Source organism: Camelus bactrianus, chromosome 13 (genome assembly GCF_048773025.1).
Source record: "Camelus bactrianus isolate YW-2024 breed Bactrian camel chromosome 13, ASM4877302v1, whole genome shotgun sequence".
In the NCBI taxonomy this organism is placed as follows: Eukaryota; Metazoa; Chordata; class Mammalia; order Artiodactyla; family Camelidae; genus Camelus; species Camelus bactrianus.
Window position 1 is genome coordinate 33,983,576 of NC_133551.1, and position 22,526 is coordinate 34,006,101.

Consider the following 22,526-nt stretch of genomic DNA (forward strand, 5'->3'; position numbering starts at 1 on the left):
TCTGGAAATGGCCATACTCAACACATATTTGTTGAATATCTAAGCCTTCTCTCACCTTCAGGTTTTTAAACATGCTGTTCCCTCTCCCTGAAATAGTCTTCCTCCTTTATTGTTTGCAAATTCCTATCAGTTTAAATATCACTTCCTCAGGAAATCCTTTTTTTTTTTTTGAGTCCTAGGTGAAATTAGGTCCCTTCACCAAATGCTCCCCAAAAGACTCTGAGCAACCCTTAACATTGTATTTCATTGTAATTCCTTATTTCATATTTATATTCATTGTTAGAATGCCAGCTTACTTAGGGCAGGGGCCGCGGCTATCTAATTCACCTCTGTATAGCGAAGGACTAAGACATCATATTACCCCCTTTGCTACTCAGAGTTCGGGGGCCAACAGCACTGGCACTCCTTGGGAACCTGCTAGAAATGTGAAGCGCAGGCCTTACCCCAGGCCTATGGCATCAGAATCCGCAGGTGACTGACAGACACACTAAGGCTTGGAAAGCAGTGGTTGGCCTATTACAAATGTATTAAAAAATATGTCAAATGATAAGCAAATATGAAAGTGAACCAAATGAATGCACTTCAGCCTTGGTAGCCCTACTGCCTAGCACAGGGCCTGGCAGGCACTCAGCCAGCGTCTGAGGAACAAATACTGCCCTCCGTCCACCCACGTTCACTGTGTTTTCATCAGCTAGCTTAGCAGCCAAACTGTGGGGGCCAGGGTCCTATTTTGGTCTTTTTTCATACCTCTGTAACGTCTAACTGCACTGTGCATAATAGGTACTCGGTAAAGACTGGAAGCCAACCTGATACTTTAAGGTTAAGCAACGTGTCGTCTACCAGGCTGGATCTGAGCAAGCTGGCTTAAAGTGCGGGAGGCGAAGTGACCAGGGATGATTTCAATTTTCTGAGACCCTCAAGCTCAGAGAGCTGTGCTTTTATTCTCATTCCTCATTTCCAGGAGGAACATCCCATGCAGGGCAGCAGGATGGAGAGGCCGTAGCAACGAGAACTTTGATTTCTGGCTTTCGCTCTTTACTCCGGACACTGTTTGGTTTGAAGAGGCCTAATTATGCCACTTACACAAGCAGAAACAGTGAAACAGATCCTTCTGAGTGGTATGTTTTGGTATAATTGTCTCTTCCAGATTTTCCCTAGGGAAAAAAAAATTTGCTTTTTGGCATTTGGTCTTCGTATTAGGACAACTTACAGACTGTGGGCAAAGGCTTTGTGAAAACAGGCATATTGATGCGTAAGGTTAGGCTTTTTTTTTTAACTAGGTGAAAATAAAATTTGGATTTTAAAAATTATATCAATCCATTTAGTGAATATGCTTGATGTTTTAGGAGACCGTTGTGCTGAGTTAATCTCAGCAGACACCTCTTGAGCATCTGCTGAGTTTGGTGCCGCAGATACCATCTTTGACCTTGAGGAGCTCTAGTCTAGAGAGGAGACTGGGACTTCAATTTATTTTTTAAAGTCTGCTTATTAGGATGTCAAATCTAAGAGACTGTGGCAAGAATTGATGTTTGCTTAACGCTATGGGACTTGAGAAAGAAGAACTGGAACCCTGGAATCTTGGAGCCTTTGACCTTTAAATTGTAGATCACAAAATTTCCAAAATAGTTTCAAGGTTATCCCATGATGGAGAGTCAACATCAAATGAATGGCCTTCGAAGCCCATCAGTCTCTCTCTTACTTTCCTCCTGCCAGCTCCGTGCATTTCCACCATCTCAGTTCCTTTCAGATAGTCCTGGAAGTTTTCAAGGATTTTCTCACAGGGACCCTACCTGCTGATCCGTGGCAATTCGGTGGTGGCCACCATGTTGGTCCTATCCTTGTCTAGCTTCTTTCAATGAGTCTTCTTTCATGACAAAAGTTGGTGCCCTGGGTGACCAAAGACCCTCTAGTTGCAGGCTACCAAGGGCCCCCCCGGCTGCTGGCACCAGCTGGTGCGCACGGCCATGCCTCTGTCGGCACCCCCACCAGTTCTCTCGCTGCCACCCACTCTGTCCACGGATATAGTCCACACCTTTCCTCTCCTTCCCTGCCTGTGGCCAAAAGGCTCTAAAACAAAACCAGAGCACACACCTGGATCCAGTTAGCAATCTGTTCAGAAGCCAAGTAAACAAGGAATTTCTGAGTCATAGCCTTCCTGCCCCCACTTCGTGTCTTCTGCTTGCTACCGTGTCAGGCAAGAGAGGCCTGACAGGAGAAGCTCGCTCTTTGCTTCAGACATCCCAGACTGTCTTCCCGTTTCTGCTCTCATTTACTGTCCCTTGGGAGGAACTGATTCAACGCCAAGTAAATTCAAGGACTCTGTCATGGAGTTGTGTTTGTAATCAGGCATATGCCAATGCTCCCCACATCCCCAGATTAACCCAGAGACACACTCCCATTCTCCCTTCGGTCAGCTCTGCCTGCCAAGGAGAAGCAGATTTCCTGAGGCTGTTTGTCCCAGACTTTCCCATTCCCAGTGGGGGTCTGGGCTGCTTCGGTTTAGTGTCTGCCGTAGAAGGAACAGTCTGGCTTGGTCAAGAGGTTAAGAATCCTAACACTGTACCCAGCACACAAAGCAGTTAGGAGCACGGGCTTTGGGGGCCAGATCCAGACTCTGCCACTTCCTATGCACTCTGACTGTCCCCTTATCTGCAGAATGGGGAGACCCCTGTGACAGTGGGGAGCACTAAGTAAGGAGACATATGCATATTCATATATCTGTGAAGTATTTAGCACTGAATCACAATAACTGCTCAGTTATTGGTTGTTACTAATAGAAACTAAAACACCTAAGTGGTTTCTTTTTAACAGTAAGACATATGACAGGACAGTCGTGTTTTAACAAGTCTTCTTATTCTCCGCAACCCGTTTTCACTCAGCTGCCACACACATCTCCTAGGACATTTTGATCTTATTTATCGTCCATGTGAAAATGTTAAATGGCTCTGCGTTACTTATAAACAAAGTCCAAAGTCCTTCTCTTTGTGCTCAAGGCTCTTTTATCTGCCCCAACCTAACGTTGCCTCCTTTTCTCCACTACTCCTCTTCACACCTCCTTCACTCCAATTAAAATAAACCAACATCTTATGTGTACCCACGCCCTGCACACTGTTTATTCCTTTATCAGGGATCCAGATCTTATCTGCGTGCCTGGCTCAAGTGCCACCTCCTCCGCCAAGCCTCCTCCAGCCCATTGGAAACCCCATTGCTCCTTAGGGACTTTGGGGGCATTTATCCTTCGTCACCACACAGGTATTTATGTAAACTTTGTGCTTCAAATTTATATATACATCTCCCGTATCAGATGATTAATGATGATATCTGCCCAATTCATCTTCATGTTCCAAACTCAGGGTTTCTCAGACTCAGTACTACTGGCATTTGGGGCTGAATAGTTCTTTGTTGTGGTGGGATGTCATGTCTTTTGTAGGCTGTTTAGCAGCATCCCTGGCCTCCACTCACTAGATGCCAATAGCATCCCCTCACCCTCAGCTGTGACCACCAAAATTGTCTCCAGGCATTGTCAAATGTCCCCTGGAGGACAAAATCACCCCCAGGAGAACCACTGCCCTAGACCAAGCTTGGAGCTTTGAACATGGATGGTTCTCAGTAAATGCTTATGAAAGAAAGGAAGGAGTATGGCTTAGGCTCTGTAAAGTTTAAACAATAGTGGAATATAAAATTAATGATATATTCTTTCAGTAATTGGCAATCAAAGTAGAGAGTTCCCATAAGAACTCAGAACTAGAGACAGAGTTTTGAATGCCACCAGCATGGAATCAGCCAATAGGTATCTACTGGGTAACAATGTTTGGGAGTCTGGAGTCAGACAGGAGCTGGATTCCAATACTGGCCTCACCACTGTAAGCTGTCACCATAGGTGAGTATTTTAATGTTTCTGAGCTTCAGTTCTCTCATTCTGTAAAATGGGGGTAACAATTGTAACCCACATGGGGTTGTCATAAGGATAAATTAGATAATGCACTTAAAGTGGTTAGCAGAGAGCCTGGAATGTAGTGGGCACTTAATAGCAGTTCAAAGCTATTATTAATATTGCAATTGTTATTGTAATAATGGTTCACGTCTCATCCTCTCAGAGGTCATGACAGTGTTATTTCCATTTCATAGATGGGTTGTGGTTAGAATCTGGGTCTTCAGATCTCCAACTTGCACTACTACATCATCATTTATCTGACAAAATGCAAATGGAGTCTCATTTACAGGAAGAATCTTCACTTTTTAAATTTGGAAACTGAGTGCTAACTGCCTACAGCAACAATTCTTGTTCAACTGGTAAATATCTTCATCTATAACTATCAGTGGGAAATTCAATAACTGCTTACTAAGCACTTTGGATAAGTAGATGTGCTGGATATAAGACACCTGTGTTGCTGAAAGACAGCACCTGCCTGTTTGTAGCTTACAAATCCGCAAGCTCAGATTCTGACCTTTAGGCTTTCAAAAAAAAAAAAAAAAATGAATTCATAAGTTTAGCAACCAGTTGGCACCAGCTCCAGGCAGCACTTGATTTTTGGAGTAAAGCAGCATGGGCAGCTGCCTTGGCCCCTCGCAGAAGCTGGGACAGAAGCTCAGCAACAGGACAACAGGTAGGTGGGGAAGCCAACTTCCACCTGAGTCAGTCAACTAAGCGTATCCATGCAGGCCAGTCCACGGTAAGGCAGAGCAATTCTCCTGCTTTAGAAAGCAAACACCAGAGAGAAGGTCAGGAAACTTTAGCTCCAAATCAGTTCTATCAATCACCCACAAACTGGTTGACCCAGGGGGGAAAAACTTCTCCAAGTCTCTGTTTACTCATCTGCAAATTAAGGGCATCAGATGAAATGAGTGATTCTCAATTAGTGCTACCCACATTGCAGGCGGAACACTGGACTAGTCTAAATGGTCAGGATTTTTTTGAGGGGGGTGGTAATTAGGTTTATTTATTTATTTAATGGAGGTACTGGGGTTTGAACCCAGGACCTCCTGTGCTAAGTATGCACTCTACCACTGAGTTATACTCCCCCCCACTCCTAGATGATCCAGGATTTCTGCAGCAATTTCTAGCCGTTAACCAAATGCCTGACAACTCATAAATATATCTGGGGGGAAAAGCGTTTGTTTTTCAATCACATTTGGTCTCTGTTGCTTAATCGAGTGTATTATCCAGTGGTTTAGATTCATTTGTTTGTTCATTCATTCATTCATTCAGCAGTTGAGCACACTGGTTATGTGCTGGGACTGGATTGGGACCAGATCCTGCCCTTGCTATCAAATGGGGCTTACATTTAATCAGTTAAATCATTTCATAGGTTATAGGAGGAGGCAAGACGTCTTTTCTCCTCCAAATACGAATCCCTGAGCTGCTCAGGATCTGGTGATGGAGGTCCCCACCTCCCGACTCCTTACTGCCATCCCCCCCCCCCATTACACCCCATTCCGACCGGCTGGGAAATTCTCCAACAGTTGTCTGAGTCCCCCCGCCCCCTTCCCCGGTTTCCGTGGCAGCAGAGGGATCTGCTTCGAGTGCCTTCTGATGCCTGTAGGTGGAGCCAAACCCCCTGGCTGAGCGGGCGCTTCTCAATCCACCTCCTTCCCTCTCCCTCCTTCTCGTCTGTGCGGTCTCCCTCCACGTCCCAACCAACCCAGTGCGTCGGAGGTGAAATCGTGCCAGACTTGGAGACGGCTGCCAGGTTTCTCTCGAGTCTTGGCCTAACAAAGGAAAGCAAATTACAAAAATGGAAATTTTCAAACCAGCGTTCAGTGGTATTCTGATCGACGTTTGGGTAGCACGCAGGCACAGACCGCATTCGTGCTATTTTGTGATTAAAATGATACCGAAAATACCTCCTTGCTTGGGTCTTTTTCTTCTAAAACGACTTGTTTCTTTCCCTCTTCCAGTTTCCCCTTCTCTTCGTGAGCGGCAGCCCCCTGACCACTCCAGAACTGCTAACATCTGTTGAAACCTTGTCTCTGCTGACTTTTCTAAAGAGTTGAACTTTTAAAAGTGCCTGCACTTTTCAGCCTGGAGAAATCCAGATTAAGGAGTTTCTAGGCACTTTCCCAGGGAGTCCTGCGTTTCGTGCAAGGAGCTGCGAGTTCTACGACAGCACGTAAATCGTCTTTCCATTTCATCTGGATGCAAGGACAGCACCTGAATGCGAACCTTGCCAGAAACGCGTGCTACCTTGTTCTCCCCTCAGTTTAAATTGTGTGCTCTGTCTCTTCCTTAAAAAATGGTTTTCAAGTGGCCATTGGGTTGGGTCTTGAATGATTTTACTTCACAGTGAAGTTGAAAAGAAAAAAAAAAAGCCTGATCATGCCTTCTTTGCTAATTTTTGCAGTTGCTAGACAGGCCCTGTCCCAAGTGGGTTTGTGAGGAAGGTGCCCCATTGTTTTTCCCCTCCCCACCTCCCCCTAGACTGAACCATTTCTTTCCTTGGAAGCTCCGACTGTCTCCTTCTTACACAGCTGTGTTTGCAGAGCCTGGAGACAGGTGGGGGAGCGGCCTTCAGGCCGGAGCTGCCAATTCCCTCTCTAAGGACTGAACAGCTATTAAAATTTAAAGATCACATACACGCACATGCACACACTTTTTTTTTTTTTTTTTTGGTGGCGGTCACTCACCACACCTGACTGTTTGTTGTGCTGGGGCAGCTGTACCAATTAGCCAGACTGAGACTAGAGGTCACAGTCATTCTGTTGTCTGTGTACTCCAGTCCATATCCAAATTACCCTGAACTATGGCCACATCTTTCTGGGCATCTTAGAAGGTCGGGTCTTTTGGCCTTAGCCCAATTGTGAGACTGATTATGACTATGGGAGAGCAGACCCTCATCTCTATAGGTAAACACAGGCAGTCTTCAGCCAGTAGTCACATTCAGAGGTCTTTGTTGGTGGGGGCCCGCACAAATGAGAATTCTTTACTGGGGTCAAGTGAGAGCAGATCAATCAGACTAGACCCGCAGTGTTCTTCAGACTTTGGAATGGAAGGATGCCTTTTCCAGCCTGGATCAGACATCCTTTGGTTTCATCCTGAGGGCTCTAGCTTTGAGTACCCTGGGCCCTTTAGGACCCTCATGCCTTAGCAAACTCTTGTCTTTCAAGACTTCAGATGCAACCTCTCTGAAGTCTTGCCACTGCCCACTGTCAAATCAATCATCCTGTCATCTGTTCAGTAAAACTCTGTTGCTTGAACTATGTAACTTACTACACTGTGTTATGCATATTTTTATGCCTCTTTCTCTCTTGATAGAATATAATCTTTGCTGAGGCAGGGAATACATCTTATTTATCTCATATCCCTCACACCAGAAATGCTCAGGGAAAAAAAAATCTCTTGAAGAAATAAAGAAACAAGCTTCGTTTCTAAACAAGCTCAAAGGGGAAATTTATTTTCCTTCGAGTTCTCCTAGTTCAATGGCCAGAAAGCTATGACTGTGTCTGCAGAGCTGAAAGCAAAAATGTTAAGTTTATGTTAAAGTCTGGTTTTACTATCCCAGAGCCCTTCTGCTTATGGTAAGAAAGGTTTGCTATGCATGTTGGTGGGAAATTTCTATATCCTCACCATCTGATTAATGTATCTGTTCCTACAAAATCCAGTGAAAACTGAACATCACCACAGACACGGGAGCTTGGAAGAATGATGCTGTTCTATCATTTGGTGAGGCCTTAGAAGTTATACTAACTCGTTGTTATTTATTAGACATTATTCATTAAGTTGCTCAAGCTAGAACCCTGCAAATGTCCTTGGAACCTCCTTCTCCATCACTTCCCATGCCCGGTTATCTCCAAGTCATGTCACTTCTCCAAAATATCTCTTGGATTTGTCCACTGGGCTTCATCTCTGCCATTGTGCCATTCCAAGTCACTATCACTTCCCACCTGGATGACTGCCAAGGCCGTCTAGTTAGTCTTTCTGCTTCTCATCTTGTCTCTCTCCCATCATGTCATGCCCTGGCCCACCGCTTTTCAGTGGCCACACTTAGCATAATCCTTTACATGGCATAGTGTGATCTGGCTCCAGCCTATCTTCTGAGCCTCTTTCTCACCAAATATGCTAGCCTTCAGGTCCTTGAACTTGCCAAAGTCTTGCCGTCTTGCCTGCTTCAAAGCTTATGCCCATGCTTACTTTTCCTGGGGATACTCATTCACTCTCTAGGATCACTTCTCATCTTTCAGAAATCAATTTCAATGGCACTTGCTTGGAGATGTGTTCCCTGCATCTCCCCCCCCCCCACTTCCTCTCACCCAGATAAATCACACCCTCATTATTGTTCCTTCTGATGCCCTGTTTTCCCTTCACGTTAATTATCACAGGTTACCATGATAAAATTCTTGATGTTTTTTTCCTTTTATGTCTTGCTTCCCATCCACAGCAGATCATGTGAAGGCAAGGATCCTGTCTCTTTTTTCAAAAGAGTTGACCTGTGCCCCCAGTGCCTCACATATAGCAGGTTGTCAAGAAATACTCTGTATAATAAGAAATAGTAGCAGCTTATGTGTAATGGGCTCGTGACATAAAAATAGTTTTGTACAAAAAAATAAGTGGTAATCTGAAATGAGACTCAAAGATGTTGATGCACAGGGAGCAAGCAAGGGGAAGACTTGAGTTATGATATGATATCCCACAGCCTTTCTCCACTGCTATTTGAAAAATAAGAAGAGAACAAGAACAAAAATATTTGTTTTACAGCTCTACCAAGATTCAGCCCTCCCCTTTCTTCCCCCTTGTATCAAGTACATCCTGTACTTTTGGCAACATGTTGACTGGATATTTAAAAGCTGTGAACTGTTCTGAAAATTTCACATACTGGGTTATGGGCCATGTGTGTTTGATCAAAATTCAATTACTACGCTGTACCATACTTGGAAACCTATCATCCCAAGTTATGAAGTATGACGAAATAGGCAAACCTAATTGGTTCAGTATGGGAACAGTATCAACCAAGCTTGTTATGATAAATAGCTTCCTGTGTTAAAGGTTCTCTAGAGCTTATAAGTATCTTGGCTCACCTCCTTCAGTGGAATAAGGATATTGCTCCCAGGGACCCCCTAGATCACTGTCCCTCTGATGCAACGGCAGTTCAGAGTTTTCTTCCACTTACTACCCCGAAAAGGAAAAACACTGTGCAATTTTTCCTCTTCCTTCTCATTTCTTCGTTTAGCATTTGAGCACCTGGTAAATTCTTTAGCTTTTTTTTCCCCATAGAAAAACAATTGAAAAAATTATGAAGCATTCCAAATACAGAAAAATAGAGCAGAACTTCAGACATCCTTGTACCCACCCACTCAGAATTAACAAATCGTAATTTTTTTTCCTATTTCCATCAGATTTTTTGTCTGTTTTTATGAATCCTTTCTCCTGCTCCTTGGGACGAAAGATGGACAACCATATATTAAATCACAGTATCCCTGAGATTTATAAATTAAGTCCTGACTTACTTTAACACACTTGAATCAAGTGGATGGGCATCTCATTACAGAGCAGTGCCTTGTAAGTTGGAAGTTCTTCCAGGACTCAGTGAGACTCAGTGAGAATTAAAATGGACTCAGTGAGAATTCCTGGTCTATACTGTAGGTGAGATGACTAAGATCCATAGAGGGGAGGGTTGCTGGAGGTGTGGGGAGAGAGATCAAGAAATTGTCTTACAGTTAGGAAGAATAAACAAATAAAACAAAACAGAAAATGTTTCCATGCTTTGAGGTCTTTATGGGCAGGCATATGCACATAATTTTTCTTTAGAAGTGACAGTTTGGGTTTGGGTTAGAATTAGTTCCTTCTAATGATCTCAGTAAAACACAAAACAACTGGATGATTGCGGTCTTAACTTCTGAAAAACAATCGGTAGCCCTGGCATTTTTCTTAGAATACAGATCTAAGGCCAGGAAAAGCTGCATATATTTACCTGTAATTCAAGTCATCCCCTCGCAGCGGCTTTCCCAAGTTTTCTCTCATTTTGTTCAACATCTGTAGTAGACCATCCTCCTTAACCCGTTAACAGAAATGCATGATGCTAACTCTGCATGTCTCCCTTGGAAAAAATTTTGTGTGCCATAAAAAGTGGTTCTGGCAAAGAGCAAGAGCCTTAACTTGTCTTTGACAATCATTCCTCAATCATGAGTCCTGCCATACCTAACCAAGACACAGGGAAAGATCCTCGGTGAAGGTAAATATGCAAGCTCACACAAAGGAAAAGTGAATTTACCCTGTGCTTTAGCAGTTTGAAATCACAAGACTGCCAAGATTAGATTAGAGGCGTTCTTGTTCTGTGCAGTACCATTAGGTTTACTTTAGAAATTGCGATTACCTTAAAAGTTGTGATTCTAAAATGGCCCACTCGCCTTCTTGTTTTCCTCTGTCAGGTGAATGCTGGTATCGTAATTCTTCCGTAATTTTTAAACAGACCTTCCAGCAAGAAGTGCTCCCTGAGAGCTATAAACTTCAAAAAATAGATTGTGACATAATTTTGTTTGATTTTGGCAAATCGACGGCGGCTCCTCCTCCTCCTTCTTCTTTTGGTATTGAATCTTGCCTGATTGAATACCATGGGAATTGCCAGAGTAAATGCTATTATCTGTGTACAGTAGTTAAGGAAATAGTCCTTGTCATTCTAATGGGGATCAGGCTCTACCTGCCTGTAATGAAGTTAAATGATGAAGAATTGCTGGGGTGTGGGGAAAAATAAAGGGAAGTCAGCCACTAGCATGTGGTTATTCCACATGAATAGTAGATAAAATGGAGAGATACATTTTATAGATAGTGATGAAGAGGTTAAATAACAAAAAATATGTCCCCTTTTCTAATTTAATGAAATCATTATTTCAGGAAAAAGAAATTCTTCAGTTTCTCTCTTTGGGAAGAATCAATGATCCTTCATAAACTTCAGTGTATTATTTTAAAACATAGCGTCACCAAATACAGGCCAAACTCAACCACAGTAAACATCAGTTTTCAGACAACAATTCTCTCAGTAATCGCAATTAACATTTTACTGTAATAAAAATAGAACCAGGCTTTGGAAAAGGCCACGTTACACGGTTTTGAAATGATGCTGATGGGAGGAAATTTTCCCCGGCAGAGCCGGTGAGCCAAAGTGTGGAGCCAGGGGTCTCTTCCTCTGAGCTTCTCCATGGCTGCCCTTGCATCTCTCTCCGGGTGTCAGTCTACTCTGGCTACTGTGTCTCTCGTGTCTCAAATGTGGCCAAGAGGAGCCTGAGGGTGCTGGCAAGTCTTGGAACAAGCCTCACCCTGAAGCCATGACATATAAGAAACAGTTTGTTTTCTTTAGAAGAAACTATTGAAGGCATGGTTTTCTGCCAAGAAGGGAGGCAGCACCATATTAACCAGCATCCGAGAAACTGGCGTGCTCTGAACTTTGGAAGGTCTAGTGCAGGTGTCGGCAAACTTTTCCTGTAAATGGCCAGATAGTAAATATTCTCAGCTTTGCAGGACATACGTTCTCTGTCACAACTACTCAACTCTGCTGTTGTAGCATGAAAGCACCACAGACAACATGTGAAAAAATGAGCATGGCCATGTTCCAATAAAACTTTATTTATGGACACTGAAATTTGAATTTCACATACTTTTCATGTGTCATGAAATATTATTCTTCTTTTCATTTCTTCTAACCCTTTAAAAATGTAAAAAGCATCCTGAGTTCATGGGCCATGCAAAACCAGCTGGCAGGCTGGATTCGCCCCCACAGGCTGGAGTTTGCTGACCTCTGAATTAGTTGAGCAGCATTTTTTTTCACTTAACAAATGTTTAAGTACCTACTTCGACCAAAGTACTTTTAATGCATTTTGATAAATATTAATATGTAGAAGACAGTCAACAAACATTTCACACCCATCTGCTGGGCTCTACTATGAACCAGGCACAGTGCTGGGTGCTAGAAGTTTGACGGGGAGCGACACAGACGCTGCCCGGCTCTCCTGAGATTTTGTTGGAATGAAGCATGAATGGAGCTGCAGCAGGGGGATCACAGGGAGCGTGGTAGCACAAGGCAGACAGAACCGGGCTTGGAGTAGCTTTGGGGTTTTCTAATGGTGCTTTGTACTGAATAGCCCCATCTCTCATCTCTCCCTTGTAAGTCACCATCTAATTAAGGTAGAGTAAGGTGATGATACGTCCCTGCAGGCAAGAAAGGTAAAAACATACCTAGAACAAATTTCTATTTCAGCAAAGATGAATTGTTGCCCCCTCCACTGCAGAGTGGTCCAATTAATCCGCCACCAGGTGATTATCTGATCTTTCCAGAGGATGGTATCGGATAAGGGGCTAAGCTTGGATCTCTACTGTTGGAAGAGTGAGCGCTCTGCAGCAGTGCCATCCAGATCCAACACGGTGAGAAATCTTTCCCTGTTACTGAGCCCATAAATAACAAGCATCTCCGTCACCAGGGCCACTCACTTTATTCGTGGACACATTGCGCAAGCTCTGGCGCTAATAGGAAAGATGCTGACTGATACAGCTCAGATCATCTTTTCCTGCTGTTATGGAGAGCCTCCTCTGCAGTGGGCGCCCTCTGACAAGCATCCCCCAATATTCTCACACTCGGGCCATTCTGTGAAGTCCAGCATTGCCACTCTCTCCCATTCATCCTTGTTACCAACCCTCCAATCTCGTTCGTCCCAAGTTTATGACCATCTAGCTAAACAACTCAGCACTACCAACACATTTCTAGAGATCTGTACTCCTTTTGCTTCCTTCCAGGTGAAGGGGCAATCGTATGTACTGCTTGAGGGTGTGCCCACCGAATGAATGCATGTGAAGAATCTACCATTTGCCAAAATGTTACTATAACTTTGTCTCCTGGAATGAGAAAATAACTACAGAATAGGTTCGTGGACTTTGCCCATTGCAAGATGGATTGTGTCCAAAACTACATATATCACTTGACCCTCCTAAGTTCTTACTTTTAGTAGTGGATCACAGATGACTTTTGTGTCCTTAAGGATTGATGCTAGCTAACAGCCAGTGGCCAGTAATACCCCAAACTCTAGATATTTCCTTTTTCCTGATGTACAGTTACTCTGGCAATCGGCTTTGGTTTTTTTTATGGAGACAAATAGGAAATTTACAATTCATACTTGGGACACCGCCACAAGGTCCTTCCTCATGGATATTTGGCTTTTTTATTCGATGGGCCAAACTGTGAACTGGATTCATTTCTGGGGATTAGGTGGGGGAATCTGATTTTTCCATTGAGGCAACTCAAATCAGGGATCTGATTTTTTGGACTACTTTTCTTGACTTTTTGGCTGCCCATTTGCTCCCACCCTAGGAATTCCACAATATATAATTTCACCTTTTAGGGTCAAACCATTCTGATTACAACAATATTCCTACTGCTTGTATGGTAGCCAGTTAGTGTTACCACTTGATCTCTGCCACTCCACTGAACTCATCACCACTGCATCATATCATCACCACTGAATTCAGAAAGCTTATTTCAACAGCAGCATCTCCTACATAGGGCAGCTTCTATAGTATGTTTACAGGATATTTAAAGGATACTGGTGCTTCAACCAGATGTACTTCTCCATATCTTAGCTAAAGGAGCATTCTTTGGACCCTCTTGGCGCATATAGTTAGATGGTAAATGAACAGGTCATAAATAATAGTCCCATTGCAACATGATCTCTCTAAGTCTCTGTTTTTCCCTTCTTCTACATTATATCAAGAAATTTTGACATTTCAGTCTCACTTGAAGTAGGCCTTTGTGGAAACCAGATTTCATTCAATCAGCTGAGCAAACAGATACATTCTCCAGAATCAGGTAACTGAATTAAAGGTCTCTAGTAAATGCATCCATATTAACGATTACTTCTCTTTGATCTAGCCCTTCCCCCATCTGAATCCATCATCACACGTATTTCCCAGGTTTTTACAGACATTAAAAAAAACAGGGAATTATAACTATTTAAATAGGTAAACTCTCTTTTTGTCTCCCTGAGCCATGATGGCATTTGACTGCGTTTTGTAGGTCAAGAGGCAATGGAAATTGCTATGGTGGAACATGAAGTTAAGTGGCGTCCTTCTGAAGCAGATGCTCAGGGACGGTCGGTGCAGGGTCTCCACACAAGGCGGAACCAGCGTCATCAGATGGAGAGGAAAGACTGCGCCTCCTGGCAAGTGAGGCTCCGTGGATCCTGGGGCACTCCAGGGACTCATCCTCATCTGAATCGACTCAAATGTTCTCGCCTCAGTTTTCAGGGTTCTGCTCTTTTTAAGTCAAAGACTATCTTGGCCATAAAAGACCTGGTGAGGCTGTGGATTGAATTTCATTTCAAACCTCCCATGGCCAGCCTCGGCATACTGTTTGGACATGTCAGCTCACTGACTGTAAGAGATTAGGTGCTGTTTGATGGCAGTTACAGTAACTCTCTGATCCTCTCATTTTGCCTAGATTGTAGAATTCAAAGAAATGTAAGGCCTGAGCATATAGTGCCTTTCTTTAAGCTCTCCAGGGCTTCTAAAGTGTCCATTGTTCTTACCCACCCCATTTCTACCACACTAATCCACCGGAAGACTTGCCTGCAATAGGTACTTAATACAAGTCCTCCAAAAATGTGATAGTTTAAGTAACTTTGCAACTGTCATGGACTGCCAGTCCCCATTTTTCAGTGGGAATCTAATCATCTCTATCTTCAAATCCAACGAAATCAAGATAACTACTCCTAAATTCTTGTTGTTGGGAGTCTGCTGTCTGTAACCACTTCCAGTTTCACCAACTACATTAGGGCAAAGTATAGGAGATAGAAGACACCCTAGGTATTTTAAACAAACAAAATAAGGATTTTATATAGGAAATTGGGCGCTTTAAATAAATTTGGGAATTTGAGTTTTGCAAATGTTAGCCACTATGTATGAAAATACATTTTTTAAAAAGTTTCTTCTGTATAGCACAGGGAACTATATTCAATATCTTGTAATAACCTTTAATGAGAAAGAATATGAAAATGAATATATGTATGTATATGCATGACTGAGACATTGTGCTGTCCACCAGAAATGGAAACGTTGTAACTGACTGTACTTCAATTAAAAAAAAAAATTTTTTTTAACGGTTGGAAGTGCTAGAGTGGCATAAATCAGGAGACCACCACGGGCACTGGGAAGTTCAGCGCTCATCACCATAGATGCTATTCAGAGATCAGGGAGCTGGGGTTAGGAAGCCACTTCCTCTGTCACCTTCCAAACATAAAGGTGACAACCAGACACTGAAGACTCATTGCCTCCTACATTGACACTCAAGTTTTCATTCCACAAGCTTGCTTGTTAGCAGAAATAACAACAGGAAGATTGCCTCTGTTCCATGTTTGTCTTCCAAAATGCCTGCAAATGTATTAATTGGCAGAACATAACTTTCATACAGAACCCTAGCTGCAAGAGAGTCCAGGAGATGTCGTTTTTAAACTTTCTAGGCTCTCCAAGGAGGTGAGAAGGGATACTATTCAGTATGTCAAAGAACTAATTTTTTAATGTTGGTTTTTGTTGCTTTATGTAAAATGGGAGATAAAGTGTAGTGAGGTGAAGTGTTAATGGAAAGGAGGCAATATAAACAGCAAAAATAGTATACTCTTTTAAAGAATTTGTCCATGAAGAGCTTAGCGATGCGATGGTAGTTATGGGAGAATTCAGAGGAAAAAGTTTCTGTTTAGAAGTAAGAGACGTTAGCATTGTAATGGTGAGGGGAGGAAAGAGTAGAGAAGAGGTTGGCTGAGGATTTAGAATAGGACAGTAGGGGCAATTGATCAAATAAGGACTGGAGGAGGTGGGAAGGTAGGAATCAAGTTTACAGGCATCAGGGTTGGCCCCAAACAGAGAAGCAAGAGAAGCAGCTTTTACAGAGTCCTGCCAGGACCTTGGACACACAAAGTTCTAACACACATCAGGACCCTGCCAGATGTAAGAGAATCAGGGAGCTTGATCACAGGTGAACACGTGCCTACTTCAGTCAGACAAGCACTTTGTGTAAAACAGAGGATGAGATGTGCACACAGCTTCAGGTTTTTAAAACAAAAAACTTATTTCGGGGCATCTCATCTTTTGAATACCTTTGGAAGTACGTTTGTTCTAAGATATTTACTTAAGACAGATCAAATCCAACCTGTATTGTGTCAAAATATAAACACTGCTCCACGACCACTCTTTTTTCACTCTCGTAAGTGTCTGTGGCTGCCCGCCACTGGATCAATGATCAGTCAGGACTGGCCGCTGCTCTGCTCAGGGCTGGCTCATACACACAGCCCTCCACGCTGCTGGCCAGTAGGGCCCCACCTCTCCGCTCCAGCCATGGTGAGTGTGGTCTTTTGTAAGCCCCTGAAAAGTAAGTTAGCTTTGGTTGGGGAAAATGATACAATAATGAGGTTGTATCCACTGTAAAAATGTCTACCATTGGGAGTGAATTGATAAGAGCAGATAGTTTGAACTAGGTTATGCAAGAAGACCAAAAGTACGTGATTAGGGCGGAATGCAGCCTGCCTTCATATGTGTCTTTTGCTAGGGCCGCTGGGCTAAAACAGCAGGTCAGGGGCTCTGATATGTAAGGAAAGCAGGGCAAATCCGTTCTCTCTGGTTGATGTGATCATGTCTTCCCAGGTGGAGCAGAGGCGTGAAGGCTGAGGAGCCCACTTGAGGGGAGTGGTGATTGGAGGGAACTTTCCGAGGGGAAGCAGGAGGATTTCCAGTTTCCCTCTTCCTCTTCTTTGATCAAGGGATCCCTTGGGTAGGTCCTAAACTGTCCCATAGAATCTCACCCTCAATCCCCCTATACATCCGTTATCCTAAATGAACCTACCATCCACTGAAGAGTGGTTGTGCAAACATAGTGCCAGTGTGTCCTGAAGACAGGTCCCTGAGCAGTTGCCCCGAGCCCTTTCTATGTAGATAGCCTGGAGCTACTGCGGTCTGATCACATATGCATGTTCTAAAGCTTTATTCTGAAAACAAAGTTGAAAAGCACTTTCCTGTAATATGTTTAAAATGTTGTCTGTGATTCTCCTTCCTCTCCGACACATCCCCCATGGCACGAGTGCCTTTCACTGCCTCTGTGTGCCAAGATCTCCCATTCTCTTACCCATCCAAATCCAGGGCCCTTTCTCCCATTTCTGAGATGAATCCTCCCTGTGCCCCTTTCTCCCAGGGCTCGGCAAGGTGACTGGCTAGCACATTTAATTAACTAATGCACAGTAAAGTCCCATTGGCTTCATGCATTGCTCTTTGAGGATGACATTTGCATTTTAAATGAAGCTTCTTAGATGTCAAACTCAGCAAGTAGCCAGCGTATAGATCATCAGGACAGATGCTCTGACTCTAAGGAGGCCACGAGGCTCCGAGGCCGCACAGGACTTGCCAGGGGTCCCAGGTCTAGTAAGGGGCAGAGCCAGCACTGGAACCGGTGAGGGGGTCTAGGGCACCTTGCACCCTTACACACAAGCTCTCACAACATGATTACTCAAAGACTTTCCAGGTACTAAGGGAGAAAAATATTTTGAAATGTGTATTTATCCAATATTCAACACACATTTACGTACAAAGTGATCACTTACCTAGAATTCCTTTTCTCACCAGTATTTCCCTCTGTGGTGCACTTAGCACAGAAAACTGCAATGACGTCTTGCTTGTTATGTCTCCCCAGCCGGACTCTGAGCTCCTAAGGATGGAGACTAGGCTTTGTTTACCATTGCACCCCAGCACCCAGGCCAAGGGAGGGCACAGTGAGGATTCGCTACACACGGCTGAGAGAATGGATAAGCAAATGAGTGATTACGAGGCACAGGAGATGCAGTCTTAAGCACCACCCTTTCATGCTTCTGACTTGGTGAGGCATCTTTTCTTTTCTTCTTTCTTTTTTTATTGAAGTATAGTCAGTTCACAATGTGGTATTAATTTCTGGTATACAGCATAGTGATTCAGTTATACATACACATATATATTCTTTTCATATTCTTTTTCCTAATAGGCTGTTACAAGATATTGAATATAGTTCCCTGTGCTATACAGTAGGACCTTGTTTATTTAAATTAAAAAAAAATTGGGGGGGGCAGTAATTAGGTTCATTTATTTATCTATTTAATGGAGGTAGTGGGAATTGGACCCAGGACGTCATGTGTGCTAACTAAGCATGCACTCTACCCCTGAGCTGTAGCCAACCCCTAGCATTCTTCACATCCATCAGCTACTTGCCTTCCTCCTCCATTTCTTCTTAAGGCTGGTTGCTGCTTTAAATAATTTTTACTTTTGTGTCATTTGACTGTCATATACCGATGTTGCTACTTCTCCAGTGTCTTCTGCTCCATGAGGTTTCCTTTCCTCATATAGTTATCACCTTTCTTTGCAAGATTGAGAAATGACATACTTAAAGAATAGCAGATTAATCTGTTCCGATTTTTTTTTTTTTTGTCAGCTAGGGATAAAAAAAAAGAGCCTTTTGAAGAGCCTTCAAATCAACAGTAATTTCAAATTTTCACAACATAAAGAGGCAGAGCGCAAAGTGAATTTGACACTTTGAAAAATGCTGCAAGGCTCCCAGTAGACGGATGAACGTGCTTCCACTTCATGAATGCTTGTTTCTTAAGTATTCCATAAATATCGATGTCAGGGTTGTTAAGTAATTAATATTAACCTATTGAGACAGCGTTTCTTTTCTACGTGGTTGATTTCCAGTGAGGAGACTAATTAAATATTAAAGACCATGTGAGATGTTTTCTATAATTACAGTTTCTAGCTCTATTTACAAATGATGTGTCTACATGCAGAGTGAAATAGTATATAGTACTAATCCATTTTTATTACTATACAGAATATGCAGATTTTTTCAATCTGGACCTTCTCTGCCCAAGCCTTATTTATTACCCTTCACTGTTGTCCTTATGGACCTTTTTCTTCCTATTTCTACCATGATTTGAAAGGCTACTAGTCCACACTTTAATGCCTCTCTGTTTTCTGGTCTTATCTTCAATTATCTTGTTATTTCTGTCAATTCCTATTACTTGTATTATTTATAGAATAAATAGCAAAGACCTGCTTTTTGTGTCATCAACACGACCCATCCCCAGTTAATGGAGTGCTTAGATCTCAGGGTTTGGGGGAAATCATACCATGTGGATGCTTATGTAATCCAAGTGTTATCTGGGGCTTCCTTACCTCGTAACATCTCCTAAGATTAACCGGAACCACATTCCACACCTCATGGGAAAGTCTAATGCCTGCCCCAGCACTTGTGCAAATTCTCAGGGACTTTAATTTCTTATAGTCATCTTTGTGTCCAGTCTCATATTTCTACTGAGCTCTTATTTTCCATTGTGCCTTTTTGTGACTGGTCATTTCTCTCCTTCAGTTTGGTACTGACCCCAAAATAATTCAAACATATCTTCTTTTTCACACACAGGCATATACATACATACATATACATATATATGTATATATCTAATATGTATACATATGTGGGTATACATAATACATATACACAAATGTATGTGTGTACATACACACACACACACATATACATACACACACACACACATATACATACACACACACATTTAAATCACCAAAGGCCTCAGTATATGTGGCAAACTCAGGCTCTCTAAGACAAATGGGAGAGAGAGTGATACAGATAGATTAAAAGAAAACTTAGACAGATGTGTTCTTGAAAGTTTTTCTTCACCTGCTTGGCCATTATCCCCTTCACTCTCCTGTGCCCTCTTCCTCGCAGGAACAAACAGGCTTTCTCAGATTCTTCTCGACATCAATGCAGAGCAATCTAACCCTCTTCACCTGACTCCAAATCGCTGCAATTCCTGGCTCTTCTCTGTAAATACAAGAACTCCGTCTTGGACCACGACAGAGCCCACACCACGATATTCTTTGATTCTCTGCTGGGGGACGGGTCATGCTCGGCTTAGGCTCTTTCATTGCAGTTACGTTACAGAAACCATCAGATACACATTTTCCTAACCACTCAAAAGCATAAGGCAGCTCTAATTTTTGCTTTTATTTTTCTTTGTGTATTTATCTTTTGTTGTAAAAATACATCACGCTTTAGGGGATTTTAGATTATTGACCTTAAGAAATAATTGAAAGGGAAAATTTCAGAAACATCCTTGCTGACCTTGCTAAATATTTATATGAGTTAAGTGGATACAAGCCGGATTGTTTCTGATGCAAAGAACCTTGAATTGTTTTTAACATATAAAATGCTATGACTTTCACGTGTGTGTTGAAAGAGGATTAGATTTGTTGCATTTAGAAAAGGAGAGAGAACTTTGAATAGGACATATACCTTATATGGAGAAAATGTTTCAAAATCAAATAAAATTTGCTCATTAAGAACAACGCTGCCTTTTATTCTCTAAAAACCAAGGAAGGGGATTTATCTACTAATGGTTTAGAAGCTCTGCTTCCTTCCATTCAAGGTAGGGTCCTCAGGAGCTCACAGCAGAGGATTTACCCAATCGATTCCTACAAGAAGGAAAATCACTGCTCAGACTCGTTGACCCACAATCACAAGGCTCAAGCACACTTAAGTCAAGGCTCCTTTTACAGAGTCCAATGTCAGATGAAGGGCTCCTAAATCTTTTTGTCCAGTGAATTGGACCAGGCATGATGGCTTTTCTGATAAGAGCTTTCCTAACTTGAAGTTCATTTAACACGTTAAACTAGAAAACAAGAATACAAACTGGAGTCTTTCCAAGTGTTTACGGCTTAATAGACATTTTAGGCACTTGCCAACTGGGCAAATATTGTTGAAGGAGAAACCGCACGTAGACACAGGTGGTGTGGCCTCTACAGCAAGACGCAGGAAATGAGGGTGCGGTTGATGGGCATTAGACACGAAGCAGTTTTGGGGGCAGAAGTAACTCCTAAACCTTTGCTAAATTATTTGTGCATCCATGTAATGGGTTTTTATTGGGTCCTATGTGCCCGTTATGGTGATTCAGAGGGGACATAAATTCTAAAGATGTATTAGTCAGGATTCTTGGTTGCAGGTATCAGAATATATTTCAAGTGCCTTAAGCACAAAAGGGAATTTATTGGCTTAAATGACTGGGAAATGCAGAAGCCACTTGTTTCTCATACACAAGATTCAAGGGCTGAAGTATGTTATTTGGGCTCTAGTTCCATATTCCAACTGTGCACCCCTCTCTGGGGGTAGCTTAACTCCATGGACATGCTCTCTTCATGAGATGAGAAAGATGCCTAAAGGTAGTCCAAAGCCTCTATCATTATAGCATTCAATCCAAAAGGAAAAGAGAAATCTTTTCTTTCCAGGATTTATATATTAGTATCAAGAGATAGTGCAGAGAACATTCTTGTCTGCAGTGAAGACAGGGACAAGGTGACTTTTCATGATCCTTTACGCCTCCCCCCAGTAGAAGTTCATCTCTATTGTTAACCATACAGTAATCTCCCCTTAACCACAGTTTTACTTTCTGCAATTTCAGTTACCCCTGTTAACCATCCAAAAATATTAAAAAGAAAGTTCCATAAATAAACAATTCATACGTGTTAGATTGCTGCATTGTTCTGAGCACCGGGATGCAATCTCGAGCCCTCCCGCTCTGTCCCTCCTGAGATCCCCAACCACCGACATCGTCTGCTCCTGACATCCACGCATTGGCATCATCCTAGCTTGATGATCCAGGACCACCCAAAGCAAATGCTCCTGCTTCTGACGTGCTGTTAGGAAGTCAATAATAGCCTAATGCCACATCACAGTGCCTACATCACTCACCTCGCTTCACCCCACCATGCAGGCGTTTCATCATCTCATATCATCACAAGAGGAAGAAGAGTGAGTACAGTGTAATACGGTAATTGAGAGAGAAAGAAAACATTTATGTAACTTTTATCACAGTATATAATTATAATTGTTCTATTTTATTATTGTTGTTGTTAATCTCTTAGTGTGCCTAATTTATAAACTGAATTTTTCCTAGGTACGTATGCATAGGAAGAACATAGTATATGTAGGGTTCGGTGCTATCTGCGGTTCAGGCTTCCACTTGGGGTCTTGGAATGTATCCCCTGTGGATAGGGCGGCTACTGTATTTACTTCCTGTAACTTTTGCTATTTCTGGTACAGCTTTTATAGAGCTTGCTCCTGTATCTGGGACCTTACACAGAGAAGAAAGAATTTCAATACTTATGCTGTATGGATTTAGTCATCATAATTTAGGGGGAGCAGCCTAGAGGGTACACAAAACGGAATGGTGCTTAAACATTTCCCCCACAAACAGGGTAAAGACAAGAATGGAGTAAACTTTTTTTTCAACAGGCAGTCTCTGCATTCGTGGGTTTTCTTCATAATGATTGCCTCAGACACTTCAAAGCTTGTGAGATGGATTCTAAGCTCTCTTGTCAACAACCCAGTCCAGGCCACCCTTCCAGCCCCATCTCCTACCACTCCCTGACCTAGAGATATACTCAGCTCTGATCCAGGTGGTCTGACCTCCAAATGGCAATGTGACAAAATGCCTGGCACATATTGGCACCTAAAGACTTACTGAATTTT

At 42.6% G+C, this 22,526-nt stretch overlaps 1 protein-coding gene across 5 annotated transcripts in view; it reads left to right on the forward strand.

Annotated features, from left to right (window-relative positions):
- The window catches only part of TM2D1 (TM2 domain containing 1), a 73,184-nt gene extending 66,935 nt beyond the window's left edge, over positions 1-6,249 (forward strand). The window contains exons 6-9 of one of the 5 annotated variants that reach the window (XR_012511217.1): positions 962-1,118; positions 3,128-3,880; positions 4,129-4,293; positions 5,899-6,249. The gene's annotated coding sequence lies outside the window, so the exon portion shown is untranslated. Of the gene's footprint in view, positions 1-961; positions 1,119-3,127; positions 4,294-5,898 lie in introns of all 5 variants that reach the window. The other 4 variants (XR_012511216.1, XR_012511218.1, XR_006722800.2 and 1 more) reach the window with 4 other exon arrangements.
- The last annotated feature ends 16,277 nt before the right edge of the window (positions 6,250-22,526 follow it).